At 52.2% G+C, this 25,246-nt stretch overlaps 1 long non-coding RNA gene across 1 annotated transcript in view; it reads left to right on the top strand.

Annotated features, from left to right (window-relative positions):
- Positions 1–579: 579 nt before the first annotated feature.
- Positions 580–25,246, top strand: part of LOC308625262 — a 312,750-nt gene continuing 288,083 nt past the window's right edge. The window contains exon 1 of the long non-coding RNA XR_014017072.1: positions 580–629. This is a non-coding gene — a long non-coding RNA (uncharacterized lncRNA). The remainder of the gene's footprint in view (positions 630–25,246) is intronic.

Here is a 25,246-nt window from a genome sequence, read left to right as displayed (position 1 = left end):
AAGGCTTTAGGTACACAGTGTACTTCCTTGGAAAGAAGTGCCCACGTGAGAGTCTTGAGCTCTGTGAGGCACACTAAAGCTAAAGCCGTCCACTGACTAAGACCTCCTGGAAACTGGTGCACCCCTCTCTCTGGTAATGGGAATATGTGCCCCTTACGTGGAGACTAGAGGTCACATTTAGTTGGCACTTTAGCTACAGTATGCTCGTCAGGTGAGCTCCCAGGAAGGAATCTCAAGCACCTGGTTTCTTTGGGAAAAACTCACGGCTCCACAGAGGCATCTGTGGAGTGAATAGTATCCTGTTGGTGGGGTTTTCAGGTGGATTGGAAGCTGCAAGGAAAGTCGGGCTTCTCCCACGTGCTCCAATTGCCATGTTGACACCACAGCACATTTACCAGCACTCTCTGACTGACTACTGGAGACTTTCAGCCACTCTGGGCCTTTCTAGGATCACACATCGTTGGACGCGGGATGTTCTGTGTGCCATGAATAGCATTACCCTCTTAATGACATAGTCAGGTCTAGGTGACTTTGGATCGTCCAAATGGTTCACAATTTTACTGGTTTCTCTGTACTTTGTGTCAGGCTGCACCTACAGTGTACCTTGTGTCACAATAGAGAGATGACAGGTAAGAGTTGCCAGGATGCACTTTAGGCTCAGGGATTCATTCAGTACCGTTCAGAGGGCCTCCAGAGAGGGAGAGCCACGTTGAATGTACTACTGGCAAAAATGTTGTCCCGGGCCTGCCTTACAGCTGTAGAAATCAAGCTCTGCAAGCGAGAAGCAATTCATTGCCCTTCCCTCGGTGTAGACAGAGTTGACACCAACAGTCTGTTCTGTGTTGTGTTGCTCGGAAAACAAAAAGGGGACTCACAGCGCACACACTCTCCCTCAGAAGAGAATTCATACGTGACTCTCTTCGGCCTACGGAAAGATGTAGAGGGGTTAAAGCGCTCTATCGAGTCAGGGTTCATGAAGACGGCTGCACACAAAACTTTGCTGATAGGAAACACTCGTGCTTACCTTGAGGCTAGGGGTCACATTTACTTTGCACTTTAGCTAGGGCAAGCGAGGGATGAGCTCCTAGCAAGGCCCAGCCGACCACCTGGATTCGTAGGAGAAAACTCACTTTCTTCACTGAGGCATTGACAGAGGTGACTAGAAGACGGGTAACGACACTGTCTTTCAGTCAGCCTTGAGGCCGCCACTATCTACCTTTCAAATGGGGAAAATACTGCCTTTTCCCAGGCTTCTCAATCACAAACTGGATCACCCAGCACATACACCTATCTTCTCTGACAATCCAAGGGAGACCCTTGGAACACAATTCGGCCTTCTTCGACGAAACTTTTGAATGCAGTGTGTGCTGCATGTGGTGAACGGCATAATCCTCTAAATGCCCTCAGTAGGCTTAGGTGACTTTGCATGTTCCAAATGCCTAGCAAGGCTCAGGGTCAATCTCTACTTTATTTCGGGCTGGACCTAAAGTCTACTTTCTGCCTCACTTAGAGAGACGTCGAGCAGGAGACCCCAAAGTGGATTGGAGCCCCGGTGGTTTCTTTCAGGGCAGCTTAGGTGTCCAAAACGTGGCAGACCCGCATGGAAAGAAAGCCTGCCCAAGAAACGTGCTACTGGGGCTCTTTCAAAGCTGTGGAACGCTAGCCATAGAGAACATATTAGTTGCCGGGCCTTTCACCTGCATAGTGAGGGATGGTCCCAGAGCCGTGTATCCCTTGATTGTGCTCAGAAGGCTTCTGGTACACGGTGCACTTCCTTGGGAAGAAGTGACCCCGTAAGAGGCTTAAGCGCTGTGAGGCATACTAAAGCTAAAGCCGTCCATTGACTAAGACTTCCTGGAAACTGGTGCAACCCTGCCTCTGGTAATGGGCAAATATGCCCCTTACTTCGTGACTAGAGGTCACATTTAGTTGGCACTTTAGCCAGAGTATGCTCTGGGCTGAGCTCCCAGGAAGGAAGTGCAAGCGCCCGGTTTCTTTTGCAAAAGCTCACTGCTCCTCAGAGGCATCTGTGGAGTGAACAGTGTCCTGCTGGTGTGGTGTTCAGGCAGCTTGGAAGCTGCACCGAAGTTGCTTTCCAAAGGGGGAGAGTCGGGCTTCTCCAACGTGCACCAGTTTCCAACTTGACCCCACAGCGCATTTACCAGCACTCTCTGACTGTCTACTGGAGACTTTCGGCCACACGGGGCCTTTCTATGATCACACTTCGTTGCAGGCGGGGTCTTTTGCATGCCGTGCATAGCATTACCCGCTTAATGACTTAGTCAGGCCTAGGTGACTTTGGATCGTCCAAATGTCTCACAAGTTGACCGGTTTTTCTGTTCTTTCAATCAGGCTGGACCTACAGTGTACCTTGCGTCACAATAGAGAGATGACAGGTAAGAGTTGCCAGGGGGCTCTGTAGGCTCAGGGATTCTTTCAGTGCAGTTCAGAGGGCCTCCACAGAGGGAGAGCCATGTTGAATGTAATACTGGCAAAAACGTTGTCCTGGGGCTGCTTTACAGCGGTAGAAATCAAGCTATGCAAGCGAGGATCAGTTCATTGCCCTTCGCTTTGCATAGACAGGGTTGACCCCAAAAGCCGGTTCTGCGTGGTGTGGCTCGGAAAACAAAAAGGGGACTCACGGCACCCACGCTCTCCTTCAGAAGAGAATTCATACGCGACTCTCTGAGGCCTCTGGAGAGCCATAGAGGAGTTAAAGCACTCTACCAATTCAGGGTTCATAGAGATGGCTGCACAGCAAAGTTTGCTGATAGGAAACGCTTGTGCTTACCTTGAGGCCTGGGGTCACGTTTACTTCGCACTTTAGCTAGGGCAAGCCGTGGGATGAGCTCCTAGCAACGCACTGGCGACCACCTGGATTCGTAGGAGAAAACTCACTTTCTTCCCTGAGGCATTCCTGGCAGTGAGTAGAAGACGGGTAACGGCACTGTCTTTCAGTCAGCCTTGAGGCCGCCACTATCTACCTTTCAAATGGGGGAAAATACTGCCTTTTTCCAGGCTTCTCAATTACACACTGGATCACCCAGCACATATAACTCTCTTCTCTGACAAGCCAAAGGAGGCAATTGGAACACAATTGGGCCTTCTGCAATGAAATGTTGGGATGCAGTGTGTTCTGCATGTGCTGAATGGCATAATCCTCTAAATGCCCTCAGGAGGCCTAGGTGACTTTGCATGTTCCAAATGCCTAGCAAGGCTCAGGGTCAATCTCTACTTTATTTCGGGCTGGACCTAAAGTCTACTTTCTGCCTCACTTAGAGAGACGTCGAGCAGGAGACCCCAAAGTGGATTGGAGCCCCGGTGGTTTCTTTCAGGGCAGCTTAGGCGTCCTCAACGTGGCAGACCCGCATGGAAAGAAAGCCTGCCCAAGAACCGTGCTCCTGGGGCTGTTTCAAAGTTGTGGAACGCTAGCCATAGAGAGCAGAATAGTTGCCGGCCCTTGCACCTGCATAGCGAGGGATGGTCCCAGAACCGTGTATCCCTTGATTGTGCTCAGAAGGCTTCTGGCACACGGTGCACTTCCTTGGGAAGAAGTGCCTCCGTGAGAGGCTTGAGCGCTGTGAGGCATACTAAAGCAAAAGCCGATCATTGACTAAGACTTCCTGGAAACTGGTGCACACCTGCCTCTGGTAATGAGCAAATGTGCCCCTTACTTCGTGACTAGAGGTCACATTTAGTTCACAATTTAGCTACAGTATGCTCTGGGCTGAGCTCCCAGGAAGGAAGTGCAAGCGCCCAGTTTCTTTGCAAAAGCTCACTGCTCCTCAGAGGCATCTGTGGAGTGAAGAGTGTCCTGCTGGTGTGGTGTTCAGGCAGCTTGGAAGCTGCACCGAAGTTGCTTTCCAAAGGGGGAGTGTCGGGCTTCTCCAACGTGCACCAGTTTCCAACTTGACCCCACAGCGCATTTACCAGCACTCTCTGACTGTCTACTGGAGACTTTCGGCCACACGGGGCCTTTCTATGATCACACTTCGTTGCAGGCGGGGTCTTTTGCATGCCGTGCATAGCATTACCCGCTTAATGACTTAGTCAGTCCTAGGTGACTTTGGATCGTCCAAATGTCTCACAAGTTGACCGGTTTTTCTGTTCTTCCTGTCAGGCTGGACCTACAGTGTACCTTGCGTCACAATAGAGAGATGACAGGTAAGAGTTGCCACGGGGCTCTGTAGGCTCAGGGATTCTTTCAGTGCAGTTCAGAGGGCCTCCACAGAGGGAGAGCCACGTTGAATGTAATACTGGCAAAAACGTTGTCCTGGGGCTGCTTTACAGCGGTAGAAATCAAGCTATGCAAGCGAGGATCAGTTCATTGCCCTTCGCTCTGCATAGACAGGGTGGACCCCAACAGCCGGTTCTGCGCGGTGTGCCTCGGAAAACAAAAAGAGGGACTCACGGCACCCACGCTCTCCGTCAGAAGAGAATTCATACGCGACACTCTGAGGCCTCTGGAGAGCCGTAGAGGAGTTAAAGCACTCTATCGAGTCAGGGTTCATGGAGATGGCTGCACAGCAAACTTTGCTGATAGGAAACGCTCGTGCTACCTTGAGGCCTGGGGTCACGTTTACTTCGCACTTTAGCTTGGGCAAGCCGTGTGATGAGCTCCTAGTAAGGCACTGGCGACCACCTGGATTCGTAGGAGAAAACTCACTTTCTTCCCTGAGGCATTCCTGGCAGTGAGTAGAAGACGGGTAACGGCACTGTCTTTCAGTCAGCCTTGAGGCCGCCACTATCTACCTTTCAAATGGGGGAAAATACTGCCTTTTTCCAGGCTTCTCAATTACACACCGGATCACCGAGCACATATACCTCTCTTCTCTGACAAGCCAAAGGAGGCCCTAGGAACCCAATTCGGCCTTCTGCGATGAAACGTTGGGATGCAGTGTGTTCTGCATGTGCTGAATGGCATAATCTTCTAAATGCCCTCAGGAGGCCTAGGTGACTTTGCATGTTCCAAATGCCTAGCAAGGCTCAGGGTCAATCTCTACTTTATTTCGGGCTGGACCTAAAGTCTACTTTCTGCCTCACTTAGAGAGACGTCGAGCAGGAGATCCCAAAATGGATTGGAGCCCCGGTGGTTTCTTTCAGGACAGCTTAGGCGTCCTCAACGTGGCAGACCTGCATGGAAAGAAAGCCTGCCCAAGAACCGTGCTCCTGGGACTGTTTCAAAGCTGTGGAACGCTAGCCATAGAGAACAGATTAGTTGCCGGCCCTTGCACCTGCATAGCGAGGGATGGTCCCAGAACCGTGTATCCCTTGATTGTGCTCAGAAGGCTTCTGGCACACGGTGCACTTCCTTGGGAAGAAGTGCCCCCGTGAGAGGCTTGAGCGCTGTGAGGCATACTAAAGCTAAAGCCGATCATTGACTAAGACTTCCTGGAAACTGGTGCACCCCTGCCTCTGGTAATGAGCAAATGTGCCCCTTATTTCGTGACTAGAGGTCACATTTAGTTGGCACTTTAGCTACAGTATGCTCTGGGCTGAGCTCCCAGGAAGGAAGTGCGAGCGCCAGGTTTCTTTTGCAAAAGCTCACTGCTCCTGAGAGGCATCTGTGGAGTGAAGATTGTCCTGCTGGTGTGGTGTTCAGGCAGCTTGGAAGCTGCACCGAAGTTGCTTTCCAAAGGGGGAGAGTCGGGTTTCTCCAACGTGCACCAGTTTCCAACTTGACCCCACAGCACTTTTACCAGCACTCTCGGACTGTCTACTGGAGACTTTCGGCCACACGGGGTTTTTCTATGATCACACTTCGTTGCAGGCGGGGTCTTTTGCATGCCGTGCATAGCATTACCCGCTTAATGACTTAGTCAGGCCTAGGTGACTCTGGATCGTCCAAATGTCTCACAAGTTGACCGGTTTTTCTGTTCTTCCTGTCAGGCTGGACCTACAGTGGACCTTGCGTCACAATAGAGAGATGACAGGTAAGAGTTGCCACGGGGCTCTGTAGGCTCAGGGATTCTTTCAGTGCAGTTCAGAGGGCCTCCACAGAGGGAGAGCCACGTTGAATGTAATACTGGCAAAAACGTTGTCCTGGGGCTGCTTTACAGCGGTAGAAATCAAGCTATGCAAGCGAGGATCAGTTCATTGCCCTTCGCTCTGCATAGAATGGGTGGACCCCAACATCCGGTTCTGCGCGGTGTGGCTCGGAAAACAAAAAGGGGACTCACGGCACCCACGCTCTCCGTCAGAAGAGAATTCATACGTGACTCTCTGAGGCCTCTGGAGAGCCGTAGAGGAGTTAAAGCACTCTATCGAGTCAGGGTTCATGGAGATGGCTGCACAGCAAACTTTGCTGATAGGAAACGCTCGTGCTTACCTTGAGGCCTGGGGTCACGTTTACTTCACACTTTAGCTAGGGCAAGCCATGGGATGAGCTCCTAGCAAGGCACTGGCGACCACCTGGATTCGTAGGAGAAAACTCACTTTCTTCCCTGAGGCATTCCTGGCAGTGAGTAGAAGACGGGTAACGACGGCACTGTCTTTCAGTCAGCCTTGAGGCCGCCACTATCTACCTTTCAAATGGGGGAAAATACTGCCTTTTCCCAGGCTTCTCAGTTACACACCGGATCACCCAGCACCTCTCTTCCCTGACAAGCCAAAGGAGGCCCTTGGAACACAATTGGGCCTTCTGCGATGAAACGTTGGGATGCAGTGTGTTCTGCATGTGCTGAATGGCATAATCCTCTAAATGCCCTCAGGAAGCCTAGGTGACTTTGCATGTTCCAAATGCCTAGCAAGGCTCAGGGTCAATCTCTACTTTATTTCGGGCTGGACCTAAGTCTACTTTCTGCCTCACTTAGAGAGACGTCGAGCAGGAGACCCCAAAGTGGATTGGAGCCCCGGTGGTTTCTTTCAGGGCAGCTTAGGCGTCCTCAACGTGGCAGACCCGCATGGAAAGAAAGCCTGCCCAAGAACCGTGCTCCTGGGGCTGTTTCAAAGCTGTGGAACGCTAGCCATAGAGAGCAGAATAGTTGCCGGCCCTTGCACCTGCATAGCGAGGGATGTTCCCAGAACCGTGTATCCCTTGATTGTGCTCAGAAGGCTTCTGGCACACGGTGCACTTCCTTGGGAAGAAGTGCCCCCGTGAGAGGCTTGAGCGCTGTGAGGCATACTAAAGCTAAAGCCGTCCATTGACTAAGACTTCCTGGAAACTGGTGCACCCTTGCCTCTGGTAATGGGCAAATGTGCCCCTTACTTCGTGACTAGAGGTCACATTTAGTTGGCACTTTAGCTACAGTATGCTCTGGGCTGAGCTCCCAGGAAGGAAGTGCAAGCGCCCGGTTTCTTTTGCAAAAGCTCACTGCTCCTCAGAGGCATCTGTGGAGTGAACAGTGTCCTGCTGGTGTGGTGTTCAGGCAGCTTGGAAGCTGCACCGAAGTTGCTTTCCAAAGGGGGAGAGTCGGGCTTCTCCAACGTGCACCAGTTTCCAACTTGACACCACAGCGCATTTACCAGCACTCTCTGACTGTCTACTGGAGACTTTCGGCCACACGGGGCCTTTCTATGATCACACTTCGTTGCAGGCGGGGTCTTTTGCATGCCGTGCATAGCATTACCCGCTTAATGACTTAGTCAGGCCTAGGTGACTTTGGATCGTCCAAATGTCTCACAAGTTGACCGGTTTTTCTGTTCTTCCTGTCAGGCTGGACCTACAGTGTACCTTGCGTCACAATAGAGAGATGACAGGTAAGAGTTGCCACGGGGCTCTGTAGGCTCAGGGATTCTTTCAGTGCAGTTCAGAGGGCCTCCACAGAGGGAGAGCCACGTTGAATGTAATACTGGCAAAAACGTTGTCCTGGGGCTGCTTTACAGCGGTAGAAATCAAGCTATGCAAGCGAGGATCAGTTCATTGCCCTTCGCTCTGCATAGACAGGGTGGACCCCAACAGCTGGTTCTGTGCGGTGTGGCTCGGAAAACAAAAAGGGGACTCACGGCACCCATGCTCTCCCTCAGAAGAGAATTCATACGCGACTCTCTGAGGCCTCTTTAGAGCCGTAGAGGAGTTAAAGCACTCTATCGAGTCAGGGTTCATGGAGATGGCTGCCCAGCAAACTTTGCTGATAGGAAACGCTCGTGCTTACCTTGAGGCCTGGGGTCACGTTTACTTCGCACTTTAGCTAGGGCAAGCCGTGGGATGAGCTCCTAGCAAGGCACTGGCGACCACCTGGATTCGTAGGAGAAAACTCACTTTCTTCCCTGAGGCATTCCTGGCAGTGAGTAGAAGACGGGTAACGGCACTGTCTTTCAGTCAGCCTTGAGGCCGCCACTATCTACCTTTCAAATGGGGGAAAATACTGCCTTTTTCCAGGCTTCTCAATTACACACCGGATCACCCAGCACATATACCTCTCTTCTCTGACAAGCCAAAGGAGGCCCTTGGAACACAATTGGGCCTTCTGCGATGAAACGTTGGGATGCAGTGTGTTCTGCATGTGTTGAATGGCATAATCCTCTAAATGCCCTCAGGAGGCCTAGGTGACTTTGCATGTTCCAAATGCCTAGCAAGGCTCAGGGTCAATCTCTACTTTATTTCGGGCTGGACCTAAAGTCTACTTTCTGCCTCACTTAGAGAGACGTCGAGCAGGAGACCCCAAAGTGGATTGGAGCCCCGGTGGTTTCTTTCAGGGCAGCTTAGGCGTCCTCAACGTGGCAGACCCGCATGGAAAGAAAGCCTGCCCAAGAACCGTGCTCCTGGGGCTGTTTCAAAGTTGTGGAACGCTAGCCATAGAGAGCAGAATAGTTGCCGGCCCTTGCACCTGCATAGCGAGGGATGGTCCCAGAACCGTGTATCCCTTGATTGTGCTCAGAAGGCTTCTGGCACACGGTGCACTTCCTTGGGAAGAAGTGCCCCGTGAGAGGCTTGAGTGCTGTGAGGCATACTAAAGCTAAAGCCGATCATTGACTAAGACTTCCTGGAAACTGGTGCACCCCTGCCTCTGGTAATGAGCAAATGTGCCCCTTACTTCGTGACTAGAGGTCACATTTAGTTGGCACTTTAGCTACAGTATGCTCTGGGCTGAGCTCGCAGGAAGGAAGTGCAAGCGCCCGGTTTCTTTTGCAAAAGCTCACTGCTCCTCAGAGGCCTCTGTGGAGTGAACAGTGTCCTGCTGGTGTGGTGTTCAGGCAGCTTGGAAGCTGCACCGAAGTTGCTTTCCAAAGGGGGAGAGTCGGGCTTCTCCAACGTGCACCAGTTTCCAACTTGACCCCACAGCGCATTTACCAGCACTCTCTGACTGTCTACTGGAGACTTTCGGCCACACGGGGCCTTTCTATGATCACACTTCATTGCAGGCGGAGTCTTTTGCATGCCGTGCATAGCATTACCCGCTTAATGACTTAGTCAGGCCTAGGTGACTCTGGATCGTCCAAATGTCTCACAAGTTGACCGGTTTTTCTGTTCTTCCTGTCAGGCTGGACCTACAGTGTACCTTGCGTCACAATAGAGAGATGACAGGTAAGAGTTGCCACGGGGCTCTGTAGGCTCAGGGATTCTTTCAGTGCAGTTCAGAGGGCCTCCACAGAGGGAGAGCCACGTTGAATGTAATACTGGCAAAAATGTTGTCCTGGGGCTGCTTTACAGCGGTAGAAATCAAGCTATGCAAGCGAGGATCAGTTCATTGCCCTTCGCTCTGCATAGACAGGGTGGACCCCAACAGCCGGTTCTGCGCGGTGTGCCTCGGAAAACAAAAAGAGGGACTCACGGCACCCACGCTCTCCGTCAGAAGAGAATTCATACGCGACACTCTGAGGCCTCTGGAGAGCCGTAGAGGAGTTAAAGCACTCTATCGAGTCAGGGTTCATGGAGATGGCTGCACAGCAAACTTTGCTGATAGGAAACGCTCGTGCTACCTTGAGGCCTGGGGTCACGTTTACTTCGCACTTTAGCTTGGGCAAGCCGTGGGATGAGCTCCTAGTAAGGCACTGGCGACCACCTGGATTCGTAGGAGAAAACTCACTTTCTTCCCTGAGGCATTCCTGGCAGTGAGTAGAAGACGGGTAACGGCACTGTCTTTCAGTCAGCCTTGAGGCCGCCACTATCTACCTTTCAAATGGGGGAAAATACTGCCTTTTTCCAGGCTTCTCAATTACACACCGGATCACCCAGCACATATACCTCTCTTGTCTGACAAGCCAAAGGAGGCCCTAGGAACCCAATTCGGCCTTCTGCGATGAAACGTTGGGATGCAGTGTGTTCTGCATGTGCTGAATGGCATAATCTTCTAAATGCCCTCAGGAGGCCTAGGTGACTTTGCATGTTCCAAATGCCTAGCAAGGCTCAGGGTCAATCTCTACTTTATTTCGGGCTGGACCTAAAGTCTACTTTCTGCCTCACTTAGAGAGACGTCGAGCAGGAGACCCCAAAGTGGATTGGAGCCCGGGTGGTTTCTTTCAGGGCAGCTTAGGCGTCCTCAACGTGGCAGACCTGAATGGAAAGAAAGCCTGCCCAAGAACCGTGCTACTGGGACTGTTTCAAAGCTGTGGAACGCTAGCCATAGAGAACAGATTAGTTGCCGGCCCTTGCACCTGCATAGCGAGGGATGGTCCCAGAACCGTGTATCCCTTGATTGGGCTCAGAAGGCTTCTGGCACACGGTGCACTTCCTTGGGAAGAAGTGCCCCCGTGAGAGGCTTGTGCGCTGTGAGGCATACTAAAGCTAAAGCCGATCATTGACTAAGACTTCCTGGAAACTGGTGCACCCCTGCCTCTGGTAATGAGCAAATGTGCCCCTTACTTCGTGACTAGAGGTCACATTTAGTTGGCACTTTAGCTACAGTATGCTCTTGGCTGAGCTCCCAGGAAGGAAGTGCGAGCGCCAGGTTTCTTTTGCAAAAGCTCACTGCTCCTCAGAGGCATCTGTGGAGTGAAGAGTGTCCTGCTGGTGTGGTGTTCAGGCAGCTTGGAAGCTGCACCGAAGTTGCTTTCCAAAGGGGGAGAGTTGGGGTTCTCCAACGTGCACCAGTTTCCAACTTGACCCCACAACACTTTTACCAGCACTCTCGGACTGTCTACTGGAGACTTTCGGCCACACGGGGCCTTTCTATGATCACACTTCGTTGCAGGCGGGGTCTTTTGCATGCCGTGCATAGCATTACCCGCTTAATGACTTAGTCAGGCCTAGGTGACTTTGGATCGTCCAAATGTCTCACAAGTTGACCGGTTGTTCTGTTCTTCCTGTCAGGCGGACCTACAGTGTACCTTGCGTCACAATAGAGAGATGACAGGTAAGAGTTGCCACGGGGCTCTGTAGGCTCAGGGATTCTTTCAGTGCAGTTCAGAGGGCCTCCACAGAGGGAGAGCCACGTTGAATGTAATACTGGCAAAAACGTTGTCCTGGGGCTGCTTTACAGCGGTAGAAATCAAGCTATGCAAGCGAGGATCAGTTCATTGCCCTTCGCTCTGCATAGAATGGGTTGACCCCAAAAGCCGGTTCTGTGCGGTGTGGCTCGGAAAACAAAAAGGGGACTCACGGCACCCACGCTCTCCCTCAGAAGAGAATTCATACGCGACTCTCTGAGGCCTCTGGAGAGCCGTAGATGAGTTAAAGCACTCTATCGAGTCAGGGTTCATGGAGATGGCTGCACAGCAAACTTTGCTGATAGGAAACGCTCGTGCTTACCTTGAGGCCTGGGGTCACGTTTACTTCGCACTTTAGCTAGGGCAAGCCGTGGGATGAGCTCCTAGCAAGGCACTGGCGACCACCTGGATTCGTAGGAGAAAACTCACTTTCTTCCCTGAGGCATTCCTGGCAGTGAGTAGAAGACGGGTAACGGCACTGTCTTTCAGTCAGCCTTGAGGCCGCCACTATCTACCTTTCAAATGGGGGAAAATACTGCCTTTTTCCAGGCTTCTCAATTACACACCGGATCACCCAGCACATATACCTCCCTTCTCTGACAAGCCAAAGGAGGCCCTTGGAACACAATTGGGCCTTTTGCGATGAAACGTTGGGATGCAGTCTGTTCTGCATGTGGTGAATGGCATAATCCTCTAAATGCCCTCAGGAGGCCTAGGTGACTTTGCATGTTCCAAATGCCTAGCAAGGCTCAGGGTCAATCTCTACTTTATTTCGGGCTGGACCTAAAGTCTACTTTCTGCCTCACTTAGAGAGACGTCGAGCAGGAGACCCCAAAGTGGATTGGAGCCCCGGTGATTTCTTTCAGGGCAGCTTAGGTGTCTTCAACGTGGCAGACCCGCATGGAAAGAAAGCCTGCCCAAGAACCGTGCTCCTGGGGCTGTTTCAAAGCTGTGGAACGCTAGCCATAGAGAACAGATTAGTTGCCGGGCCTTGCACCTGCATAGCGTGGGATGGTCCCAGAACCGTGTATCCCTTGAATGGGCTCAGAAGGCTTCTGGCACACGGTGCACTTCCTTGGGAAGAAGTGCGCCCGTGAGAGGCTTGAGCGCTGTGAGGCATACTAAAGCTAAAGCCGTCCATTGACTAAGACTTTCTGGAATCTGGTGCAACCTTGCCTCTGGTAATGGGCAAATGCGCCCCTTACTTCGTGACTAGAGGTCACATTTAGTTGGCACTTTAGCTACAGTATGCTCTGGGCTGAGCTCCCAGGAAGGAAGTGCGAGCGCCCGGTTTCTTTTGCAAAAGCTCACTGCTCCTAAGAGGCATCTGTGGAGTGAAGAGTGTCCTGCTGGTGTGGTGTTCAGGCAGCTTGGAAGCTGCACCGAAGTTGCTTTCCAAAGGGGGAGAGTTGGGTTTCTCCAACGTGCACCAGTTTCCAACTTGACCCCACAGCGCATTTACCAGCACTCTCTGACTGTCTACTGGAGACTTTGGGCCACACGGGGCCTTTCTATGATCACACTTCGTTGCAGGTGGGGTCTTTTGCATGCCGTGCATAGCATTACCCGCTTAATGAATTAGTCAGGCCTAGGTGACTTTGGATCGTCCAAATGTCTCACAAGTTGACCGGTTTTTCTGTTCTTTCAATCAGGCTGGACCTACAGTGTACCTTGCGTCACAATAGAGAGATGACAGGTAAGAGTTGCCACGGGGCTCTGTAGGCTCAGGGATTCTTTCAGTGCAGTTCAGAGGGCCTCCACAGAGGGAGAGCCACGTTGAATGTAATACTGGCAAAAACGTTGTCCTGGGGCTGCTTTACAGTGGTAGAAATCAAGCTATGCAAGCGAGGATCAGTTCATTGCCCTTCTCTGCATAGACAGGGTGGAACCCAACAGCCGGTTCTGCGCGGTGTGCCTCGGAAAACAAAAAGGGGACTCACGGCACCCACGCTCTCCGTCAGAAGAGAATTCATACGCGACTCTCTGAGGCCTCTGGAGAGCCGTAGAGGAGTTAAAGCACTCTATCGAGTCAGGGTTCATGGAGATGGCTGCACAGCAAACTTTGCTGATAGGAAACGCTCGTGCTTACCTTGAGGACTGGGGTCACGTTAACTTCGCACTTTAGCTAGGGCAAGCCGTGGGATGAGCTCCTAGCAAGGCACTGGCGACCACCTGGATTCGTAGGAGAAAACTCACTTTCTTTCCTGAGGCATTCCTGGCAGTGAGTAGAAGACGAGTAACGGCACTGTCTTTCAGTCAGCCTTGAGGCCGCCACTATTGACCTTTCAAATGGGGGAAAATACTGCCTTTTCCCAGGCTTCTCAGTTACACACCGGATCACCCAGCACCTCTCTTCCCTGACAAGCCAAAGGAGGCCCTTGGAACACAATTGGGCCTTCTGCGATGAAACGTTGGGATGCAGTGTGTTCTGCATGTGCTGAATGGCATAATCCTCTAAATGCCCTCAGGAGGCCTAGGTGACTTTGCATGTTCCAAATGCCTAGCAAGGCTCAGGGTCAATCTCTACTTTATTTCGGGCTGGACCTAAAGTCTACTTTCTGCCTCACTTAGAGAGTTGTCGAGCAGGAGAACCCAAAGTGGATTGGAGCCCCGGTGGTTTCTTTCAGGGCAGCTTAGGCGTCCTCAACGTGGCAGACCCGCATGGAAAGAAAGCCTGCCCAAGAACCGTGCTCCTGGGGCTGTTTCAAAGCTGTGGAACGCTAGCCATAGGGAACAGATTAGTTGCCGGCCCTTGCACCTGCATAGCGAGGGATGTTCCCAGAACCGTGTATCCCTTGATTGTGCTCAGAAGGCTTCTGGCACACGGTGCACTTCCTTGGGAAGAAGTGCCCCCGTGAGAGGCTTGAGCGCTGTGAGGCATACTAAAGCTAAAGCCGTCCATTGACTAAGACTTCCTGGAAACTGGTGCACCCTTGCCTCTGGTAATGGGCAAATGTGCCTCTTACTTCGTGACTAGAGGTCACATTTAGTTGGCACTTTAGCTACAGTATGCTCTGGGCTGAGCTCCCTGGAAGGAAGTGCAAGCGCCCGGTTTCTTTTGCAAAAGCTCACTGCTCCTAAGAGGCATCTGTGGAGTGAACAGTGTGCTGCTGGTGTGGTGTTCAGGCAGCTTGGAAGCTGCACCGAAGTTGCTTTCCAAAGGGGGAGAGTCGGGGTTCTCCAACGTGCACCAGTTTCCAACTTGACCCCACAGCGCATTTACCAGCACTCTCTGACTGTCTACTGGAGACTTTCGGCCACACGGGGCCTTTCTATGATCACACTTCGTTGCAGGCGGGGTCTTTTGCATGCCGTGCATAGCATTACCCGCTTAATGACTTAGTCAGGCCTAGGTGACTTTGGATCGTCCAAATGTCTCACAAGTTGACCGGTTTTTCTGTTCTTCCTGTCAGGCTGGACCTACAGTGTACCTTGCGTCACAATAGAGAGATGACAGGTAAGAGTTGCCACGGGGCTCTGTAGGCTCAGGGATTCTTTCAGTGCAGTTCAGAGGGCCTCCACAGAGGGAGAGCCACGTTGAATGTAATACTGGCAAAAACGTTGTCCTGGGGCTGCTTTACAGCGGTAGAAATCAAGCTATGCAAGCGAGGATCAGTTCATTGCCCTTCGCTCTGCATAGAATGGGTTGACCCCAACAGCCGGTTCTGCGCGGTGTGGCTCGGAAAACAAAAAGAGGGACTCACGGCACCCACGCTCTCCGTCAGAAGAGAATTCATACGCGACTCTCTGAGGCCTCTGGAGAGCCGTAGAGGAGTTAAAGCACTCTATCGAGTCAGGGTTCATGGAGATGGCTGCACAGCAAACTTTGGTGATAGGAAACGCTCGTGCTTACCTTGAGGCCTGGGGTCACGTTTACTTCGCACTTTAGCTAGGGCAAGCCGTGGGATGAGCTCCTAGCAAGGCACTGGCGACCACCTGGATTCGTAGGAGAAAACTCACTTTCTTCCCTGAGGCATTCCTGGCAGTGAGTAGAAGACGGGTAACGGCACTGTCTTTCAGTCAGCCTTGAGGCCGCCACTATCTACCTTTCAAATGGGGGAAAATACTGCCTTTTTCCAGGCTTCTCAATTACACACCGGATCACCCAGCACATATACCTCTCTTCTCTGACAAGCCAAAGGAGGCCCTAGGAACCCAATTCGGCCTTCTGCGATGAAACGTTGGGATGCAGTGTGTTCTGCATGTGCTGAATGGCATAATCCTCTAAATGCCCTCAGGAGGCCTAAGTGACTTTGCATGTTCCAAATGCCTAGCAAGGCTCAGGGTCAATCTCTACTTTATTTCGGGCTGGACCTAAAGTCTACTTTCTGCCTCACTTAGAGAGACGTCGAGCAGGAGACCCCAAAGTGGATTGGAGCCCCGGTGGTTTCTTTCATGGCAGCTTAGGCGTCCTCAACGTGGCAGACCCGCATGGAAAGAAAGCCTGCCCAGGAACCGTGCTCCTGGGACTGTTTCAAAGCTGTGGAACGCTAGCCATAGAGAACAGATAAGTTGCCGGCCCTTGCACCTGCATAGCGAGGGATGGTCCCAGAACCGTGTATCCCTTGATTGTGCTCAGAAGGCTTCTGGCACACGGTGCACTTCCTTGGGAAGAAGTGCCCCGTGAGAGGCTTGAGTGCTGTGAGGCATACTAAAGCTAAAGCCGATCATTGACTAAGACTTCCTGAAAACTGGTGCACACCTGCCTCTGGTAATGAGCAAATGTGCCCCTTACTTCGTGACTAGAGGTCACATTTAGTTCACAATTTAGCTACAGTATGCTCTGGGCTGAGCTCCCAGGAAGGAAGTGCAAGCGCCCAGTTTCTTTTGCAAAAGCTCACTGCTCCTCAGAGGCATCTGTGGAGTGAACAGTGTCCTGCTGGTGTGGTGTTCAGGCAGCTTGGAAGCTGCACCGAAGTTGCTTTCCAAAGGGGGAGTGTCGGGCTTCTCCAACGTGCACCAGTTTCCAACTTGACCCCACAGCGCATTTACCAGCACTCTCTGACTGTCTACTGGAGACTTTCGGCCACACGGGGCCTTTCTATGATCACACTTCGTTGCAGGCGGGGTCTTTTGCATGCCGTGCATAGCATTACCCGCTTAATGACTTAGTCAGGCCTAGGTGACTTTGGATCGTCCAAATGTCTCACAAGTTGACCGGTTTTTCTGTTCTTCCTGTCAGGCTGGACCTACAGTGTACCTTGCGTCACAATAGAGAGATGACAGGTAAGAGTTGCCACGGGGCTCTGTAGGCTCAGGGATTCTTTCAGTGCAGTTCAGAGGGCCTCCACAGAGGGAGAGCCACGTTGAATGTAATACTGGCAAAAACGTTGTCCTGGGGCTGCTTTACAGCGGTAGAAATCAAGCTATGCAAGCGAGGATCAGTTCATTGCCCTTCGCTCTGCATAGACAGGGTGGACCCCAACAGCCGGTTCTGCACGGTGTGCCTCGGAAAACAAAAAGGGGACTCACGGCACCCACGCTCTCCGTCAGAAGAGAATTCATACGCGACTCTCTGAGGCCTCTGGAGAGCCGTAGAGGAGTTAAAGCACTCTATCGAGTCAGGGTTCATGGAGATGGCTGCACAGCAAACTTTGCTGATAGGAAACGCTCGTGCTTACCTTGAGGCCTGGGGTCACGTTTACTTCGCACTTTAGCGAGGGCAAGCCGTGGGATGAGCTCCTAGCAAGGCACTGGCGACCACCTGGATTCGTAGGAGAAAACTCACTTTCTTCCCTGAGGCATTCCTGGCAGTGAGTAGAAGACGGGTAACGGCACTGTCTTTCAGTCAGCCTTGAGGCCGCCACTATCTACCTTTCAAATGGGGGAAAATACTGCCTTTTTCCAGGCTTCTCAGTTACTCACCGGATCACCCAGCACCTCTCTTCTCTGACAAGCCAAAGGAGGCCCTTGGAACACAATTGGGCCTTCTGCGATGAAACGTTGGGATGCAGTGTGTTCTGCATGTGCTGAATGGCATAATCCTCTAAATGCCCTCAGGAAGCCTAGGTGACTTTGCATGTTCCAAATGCCTAGCAAGGCTCAGGGTCAATCTCTACTTTATTTCGGGCTGGACCTAAAGTCTCCTTTCTGCCTCACTTAGAGAGACGTCGAGCAGGAGACCCCAAAGTGGATTGGAGCCCCAGTGGTTTCTTTCAGGGCAGCTTAGGCGTCCTCAACATGGCAGACCTGCATGGAAAGAAAGCCTGCCCAAGAACCGTGCTCCTGGGGCTGTTTCAAAGCTGTGGAACGCTCGCCATAGAGAGCAGAATAGTTGCCGACCCTTGCACCTGCATAGCGAGGGATGTTCCCAGAACCGTGTATCCCTTGATTGTGCTCAGAAGGCTTCTGGCACACGATGCACTTCCTTGGGAAGAAGTGCACCTGTGAGAGGCTTGAGCGCTGTGAGGCATACTAAAGCTAAAGCCGATCATTGACTAAGACTTCCTGGAAACTGGTGCACCCCTGCCTCTGGTAATGAGCAAATGTGCCCCTTACTTCGTGACTAGAGGTCACATATAGTTGGCACTTTAGCTACAGTATGCTCTGGGCTGAGCTCCCAGGAAGGAAGTGCAAGCGCCCGGTTTCTTTTGCAAAAGCTCACTGCTCCTCAGAGGCATCTGTGGAGTGAAGAGTGTCCTGCTGGTGTGGTGTTCAGGCAGCTTGGAAGCTGCATCGAAGTTGCTTTCCAAAGGGGGAGAGTCGGGCTTCTCCAACGTGCACCAGTTTCCAACTTGACCCCACAGCGCATTTACCAGCACTCTCTGACTGTCTACTGGAGACTTTCGGCCACACGGGGCCTTTCTATGATCACACTTCGTTGCAGGCGGGGTCTTTTGCATGCCGTGCATAGCATTACCCGCTTAATGACTTAGTCAGGCCTAGGTGACTTTGGATCGTCCAAATGTCTCACAAGTTGACCGGTTTTTCTGTTCTTTCAATCAGGCTGGACCTACAGTGTACCTTGCGTCACAATAGAGAGATGACAGGTAAGAGTTGCCACGGGGCTCTGTAGGCTCAGGGATTCTTTCAGTGCAGTTCAGAGGGCCTCCACAGAGGGAGAGCCACGTTGAATGTAATACTGGCAAAAACGTTGTCCTGGGGCTGCTTTACAGCGGTAGAAATCAAGCTATGCAAGCGAGGATCAGTTCATTGCCCTTCGCTCTGCATAGACAGGGTGGACCCCAACAGCCGGTTCTGCGCGGTGTGCCTCGGAAAACAAAAAGGGGACTCACGGCACCCACGCTCTCCGTCAGAAGAGAATTCATACGCGACTCTCTGAGGCCTCTGGAGAGCCGTAGAGGAGTTAAAGCACTCTATCGAGTCAGGGTTCATGGAGATGGCTGCACAGCAAACTTTGCTGATAGGAAACGCTCGTGCTTACCTTGAGGCCTGGGGTCACGTTTACTTCGCACTTTAGCTAGGGCAAGCCGTGGGATGAGCTCCTAGCAAGGCACTGGCGACCACCTGGATTCGTAGGAGAAAACTCACTTTCTTCCCTGAGGCATTCCTGGCAGTGAGTAGAAGACGGGTAACGGCACTGTCTTTCAGTCAGCCTTGAGGCCGCCACTATCTACCTTTCAAATGGGGGAAAATACTGCCTTTTTCCAGGCTTCTCAATTACACACCGGATCACCCAGCACATATACCTCTCTTCTCTGACAAGCCAAAGGAGGCCCTAGGAACCCAATTCGGCCTTCTGCGATGAAACGTTGGGATGCAGTGTGTTCTGCATGTGCTGAATGGCATAATCCTCTAAATGCCCTCAGGAGGCCTAGGTGACTTTGCATGTTCCAAATGCCTAGCAAGGCTCAGGGTCAATCTCTACTTTATTTCGGGCTGGACCTAAAGTCTACTTTCTGCCTCACTTAGAGAGACGTCGAGCAGGAGACCCCAAAGTGGATTGGAGCCCCGGTGGTTTCTTTCAGGGCAGCTTAGGCGTCCTCAACGTGGCAGACCCGCATGGAAAGAAAGCCTGCCCAGGAACCGTGCTCCTGGGACTGTTTCAAAGCTGTGGAACGCTAGCCATAGAGAACAGATTAGTTGCCGGCCCTTGCACCTGCATAGCGAGGGATGGTCCCAGAACCGTGTATCCCTTGATTGTGCTCAGAAGGCTTCTGGCACACGGTGCACTTCCTTGGGAAGAAGTGCCCCGTGAGAGGCTTGAGTGCTGTGAGGCATACTAAAGCTAAAGCCGATCATTGACTAAGACTTCCTGGAAACTGGTGCACCCCTGCCTCTGGTAATGAGCAAATGTGCCCCTTACTTCGTGACTAGAGGTCACATTTAGTTGGCACTTTAGCTACAGTATGCTCTGGGCTGAGCTCCCAGGAAGGAAGTGCAAGCGCCCGGTTTCTTTTGCAAAAGCTCACTGCTCCTCAGAGGCATCTGTGGAGTGAAGAGTGTCCTGCTGGTGTGGTGTTCAGGCAGCTTGGAAGCTGCACCGAAGTTGCTTTCCAAAGGGGGAGAGTCGGGCTTCTCCAACGTGCACCAGTTTCCAACTTGACCCCACAGCGCATTTACCAGCACTCTCTGACTGTCTACTGGAGACTTTCGGCCACACGGGGCCTTTCTATGATCACACTTCGTTGCAGGCGGGGTCTTTTGCATGCCGTGCATAGCATTACCCGCTTAATGACTTAGTCAGGCCTAGGTGACTTTGGATCGTCCAAATGTCTCACAAGTTGACCGGTTTTTCTGTTCTTTCAATCAGGCGGGACCTACAGTGTACCTTGCGTCACAATAGAGAGATGACAGGTAAGAGTTGCCACGGGGCTCTGTAGGCTCAGGGATTCTTTCAGTGCAGTTCAGAGGGCCTCCACAGAGGGAGAGCCACGTTGAATGTAATACTGGCAAAAACGTTGTCCTGGGGCTGCTTTACAGCGGTAGAAATCAAGCTATGCAAGCGAGGATCAGTTCATTGCCCTTCGCTCTGCATAGACAGGGTGGACCCCAACAGCCGGTTCTGCGCGGTGTGCCTCGGAAAACAAAAAGGGGACTCACGGCACCCACGCTCTCCGTCAGAAGAGAATTCATACGCGACTCTCTGAGGCCTCTGGAGAGCCGTAGAGGAGTTAAAGCACTCTATCGAGTCAGGGTTCATGGAGATGGCTGCACAGCAAACTTTGCTGATAGGAAACGCTCGTGCTTACCTTGAGGCCTGGGGTCACGTTTACTTCGCACTTTAGCTAGGGCAAGCCGTGGGATGAGCTCCTAGCAAGGCACTGGCGACCACCTGGATTCGTAGGAGAAAACTCACTTTCTTCCCTGAGGCATTCCTGGCAGTGAGTAGAAGACGGGTAACGGCACTGTCTTTCAGTCAGCCTTGAGGCCGCCACTATCTACCTTTCAAATGGGGGAAAATACTGCCTTTTTCCAGGCTTCTCAATTACACACCGGATCACCCAGCACATATACCTCTCTTCTCTGACAAGCCAAAGGAGGCCCTAGGAACCCAATTCGGCCTTCTGCGATGAAACGTTGGGATGCAGTGTGTTCTGCATGTGCTGAATGGCATAATCCTCTAAATGCCCTCAGGAGGCCTAGGTGACTTTGCATGTTCCAAATGCCTAGCAAGGCTCAGGGTCAATCTCTACTTTATTTCGGGCTGGACCTAAAGTCTACTTTCTGCCTCACTTAGAGAGACGTCGAGCAGGAGACCCCAAAGTGGATTGGAGCCCCGGTGGTTTCTTTCAGGGCAGCTTAGGCGTCCTCAACGTGGCAGACCCGCATGGAAAGAAAGCCTGCCCAGGAACCGTGCTCCTGGGACTGTTTCAAAGCTGTGGAACGCTAGCCATAGAGAACAGATTAGTTGCCGGCCCTTGCACCTGCATAGCGAGGGATGGTCCCAGAACCGTGTATCCCTTGATTGTGCTCAGAAGGCTTCTGGCACACGGTGCACTTCCTTGGGAAGAAGTGCCCCGTGAGAGGCTTGAGTGCTGTGAGGCATACTAAAGCTAAAGCCGATCATTGACTAAGACTTCCTGAAAACTGGTGCACACCTGCCTCTGGTAAGGAGCAAATGTGCCCCTTACTTCGTGACTAGAGGTCACATTTAGTTGGCACTTTAGCTACAGTATGCTCTGGGCTGAGCTCCCAGGAAGGAAGTGCAAGCGCCCGGGTTCTTTTGCAAAAGCTCACTGCTCCTCAGAGGCATCTGTGGAGTGAAGAGTGTCCTGCTGGTGTCGTGTTCAGGCAGCTTGGAAGCTGCTCCGAAGTTGCTTTCCAAAGGGGGAGTGTCGGGCTTCTCCAACGTGCACCAGTTTCCAACTTGACCCCACAGCGCATTTACCAGCACTCTCTGACTGTCTACTGGAGACTTTCGGCCACACGGGGCCTTTCTATGATCACACTTCATTGCAGGCGGGGTCTTTTGCATGCCGTGCATAGCATTACCCGCTTAATGACTTAGTCAGGCCTAGGTGACTCTGGATCGTCCTAATGTCTCACAAGTTGACCGGTTTCTCTGTTCTTCCTGTCAGGCTGGACCTACAGTGTACCTTGCGTCACAATAGAGAGATGACAGGTAAGAGTTGCCACGGGGCTCTGTAGGCTCAGGGATTCTTTCAGTGCAGTTCAGAGGGCCTCCACAGAGGGAGAGCCACGTTGAATGTAATACTGGCAAAAACGTTGTCCTGGGGCTGCTTTACAGCGGTAGAAATCAAGCTATGCAAGCGAGGATCAGTTCATTGCCCTTCGCTCTGCATAGACAGGGTGGACCCCAACAGCCGGTTCTGCACGGTGTGCCTCGGAAAACAAAAAGGGGACTCACGGCACCCACGCTCTCCGTCAGAAGAGAATTCATACGCGACTCTCTGAGGCCTCTGGAGAGCCGTAGAGGAGTTAAAGCACTCTATCGAGTCAGGGTTCATGGAGATGGCTGCACAGCAAACTTTGCTGATAGGAAACGCTCGTGCTTACCTTGAGGCCTGGGGTCACGTTTACTTCGCACTTTAGCGAGGGCAAGCCGTGGGATGAGCTCCTAGCAAGGCACTGGCGACCACCTGGATTCGTAGGAGAAAACTCACTTTCTTCCCTGAGGCATTCCTGGCAGTGAGTAGAAGACGGGTAACGGCACTGTCTTTCAGTCAGCCTTGAGGCCGCCACTATCTACCTTTCAAATGGGGGAAAATACTGCCTTTTTCCAGGCTTCTCAGTTACTCACCGGATCACCCAGCACCTCTCTTCTCTGACAAGCCAAAGGAGGCCCTTGGAACACAATTGGGCCTTCTGCGATGAAACGTTGGGATGCAGTGTGTTCTGCATGTGCTGAATGGCATAATCCTCTAAATGCCCTCAGGAAGCCTAGGTGACTTTGCATGTTCCAAATGCCTAGCAAGGCTCAGGGTCAATCTCTACTTTATTTCGGGCTGGACCTAAAGTCTCCTTTCTGCCTCACTTAGAGAGACGTCGAGCAGGAGACCCCAAAGTGGATTGGAGCCCCAGTGGTTTCTTTCAGGGCAGCTTAGGCGTCCTCAACATGGCAGACCTGCATGGAAAGAAAGCCTGCCCAAGAACCGTGCTCCTGGGACTGTTTCAAAGCTGTGGAACGCTCGCCATAGAGAGCAGAATAGTTGCCGGCCCTTGCACCTGCATAGCGAGGGATGTTCCCAGAACCGTGTATCCCTTGATTGTGCTCAGAAGGCTTCTGGCACACGGTGCACTTCCTTGGGAAGAAGTGCACCTGTGAGAGGCTTGAGCGCTGTGAGGCATACTAAAGCTAAAGCCGATCATTGACTAAGACTTCCTGGAAACTGGTGCACCCCTGCCTCTGGTAATGAGCAAATGTGCCCCTTACTTCGTGACTAGAGGTCACATTTAGTTGGCACTTTAGCTACAGTATGCTCTGGGCTGAGCTCCCAGGAAGGAAGTGCAAGCGCCCGGTTTCTTTTGCAAAAGCTCACTGCTCCTCAGAGGCATCTGTGGAGTGAAGAGTGTCCTGCTGGTGTGGTGTTCAGGCAGCTTGGAAGCTGCATCGAAGTTGCTTTCCAAAGGGGGAGAGTCGGGCTTCTCCAACGTGCACCAGTTTCCAACTTGACCCCACAGCGCATTTACCAGCACTCTCTGACTGTCTACTGGAGACTTTCGGCCACACGGGGCCTTTCTATGATCACACTTCGTTGCAGGCGGGGTCTTTTGCATGCCGTGCATAGCATTACCCGCTTAATGACTTAGTCAGGCCTAGGTGACTTTGGATCGTCCAAATGTCTCACAAGTTGACCGGTTTTTCTGTTCTTTCAATCAGGCTGGACCTACAGTGTACCTTGCGTCACAATAGAGAGATGACAGGTAAGAGTTGCCACGGGGCTCTGTAGGCTCAGGGATTCTTTCAGTGCAGTTCAGAGGGCCTCCACAGAGGGAGAGCCACGTTGAATGTAATACTGGCAAAAACGTTGTCCTGGGGCTGCTTTACAGCGGTAGAAATCAAGCTATGCAAGCGAGGATCAGTTCATTGCCCTTCGCTCTGCATAGACAGGGTGGACCCCAACAGCCGGTTCTGCGCGGTGTGCCTCGGAAAACAAAAAGGGGACTCACGGCACCCACGCTCTCCGTCAGAAGAGAATTCATACGCGACTCTCTGAGGCCTCTGGAGAGCCGTAGAGGAGTTAAAGCACTCTATCGAGTCAGGGTTCATGGAGATGGCTGCACAGCAAACTTTGCTGATAGGAAACGCTCGTGCTTACCTTGAGGCCTGGGGTCACGTTTACTTCGCACTTTAGCTAGGGCAAGCCGTGGGATGAGCTCCTAGCAAGGCACTGGCGACCACCTGGATTCGTAGGAGAAAACTCACTTTCTTCCCTGAGGCATTCCTGGCAGTGAGTAGAAGACGGGTAACGGCACTGTCTTTCAGTCAGCCTTGAGGCCGCCACTATCTACCTTTCAAATGGGGGAAAATACTGCCTTTTTCCAGGCTTCTCAATTACACACCGGATCACCCAGCACATATACCTCTCTTCTCTGACAAGCCAAAGGAGGCCCTAGGAACCCAATTCGGCCTTCTGCGATGAAACGTTGGGATGCAGTGTGTTCTGCATGTGCTGAATGGCATAATCCTCTAAATGCCCTCAGGAGGCCTAGGTGACTTTGCATGTTCCAAATGCCTAGCAAGGCTCAGGGTCAATCTCTACTTTATTTCGGGCTGGACCTAAAGTCTACTTTCTGCCTCACTTAGAGAGACGTCGAGCAGGAGACCCCAAAGTGGATTGGAGCCCCGGTGGTTTCTTTCAGGGCAGCTTAGGCGTCCTCAACGTGGCAGACCCGCATGGAAAGAAAGCCTGCCCAGGAACCGTGCTCCTGGGACTGTTTCAAAGCTGTGGAACGCTAGCCATAGAGAACAGATTAGTTGCCGGCCCTTGCACCTGCATAGCGAGGGATGGTCCCAGAACCGTGTATCCCTTGATTGTGCTCAGAAGGCTTCTGGCACACGGTGCACTTCCTTGGGAAGAAGTGCCCCGTGAGAGGCTTGAGTGCTGTGAGGCATACTAAAGCTAAAGCCGATCATTGACTAAGACTTCCTGAAAACTGGTGCACACCTGCCTCTGGTAATGAGCAAATGTGCCCCTTACTTCGTGACTAGAGGTCACATTTAGTTGGCACTTTAGCTACAGTATGCTCTGGGCTGAGCTCCCAGGAAGGAAGTGCAAGCGCCCAGTTTCTTTTGCAAAAGCTCACTGCTCCTCAGAGGCATCTGTGGAGTGAACAGTGTCCTGCTGGTGTGGTGTTCAGGCAGCTTGGAAGCTGCACCGAAGTTGCTTTCCAAAGGGGGAGTGTCGGGCTTCTCCAACGTGCACCAGTTTCCAACTTGACCCCACAGCGCATTTACCAGCACTCTCTGACTGTCTACTGGAGACTTTCGGCCACACGGGGCCTTTCTATGATCACACTTCGTTGCAGGCGGGGACTTTTGCATGCCGTGCATAGCATTACCCGCTTAATGACT

The sequence above is a fragment of the Mesoplodon bidens genome (genome assembly GCF_964165515.1).
Source record: "Mesoplodon bidens genome assembly, chromosome: 1".
NCBI classification, from domain to species: domain Eukaryota; kingdom Metazoa; phylum Chordata; class Mammalia; order Artiodactyla; family Ziphiidae; genus Mesoplodon; species Mesoplodon bidens.
Note: the sequence above shows the minus strand (reverse complement) of the source record. Positions and strands in the feature narration are given on the sequence as shown.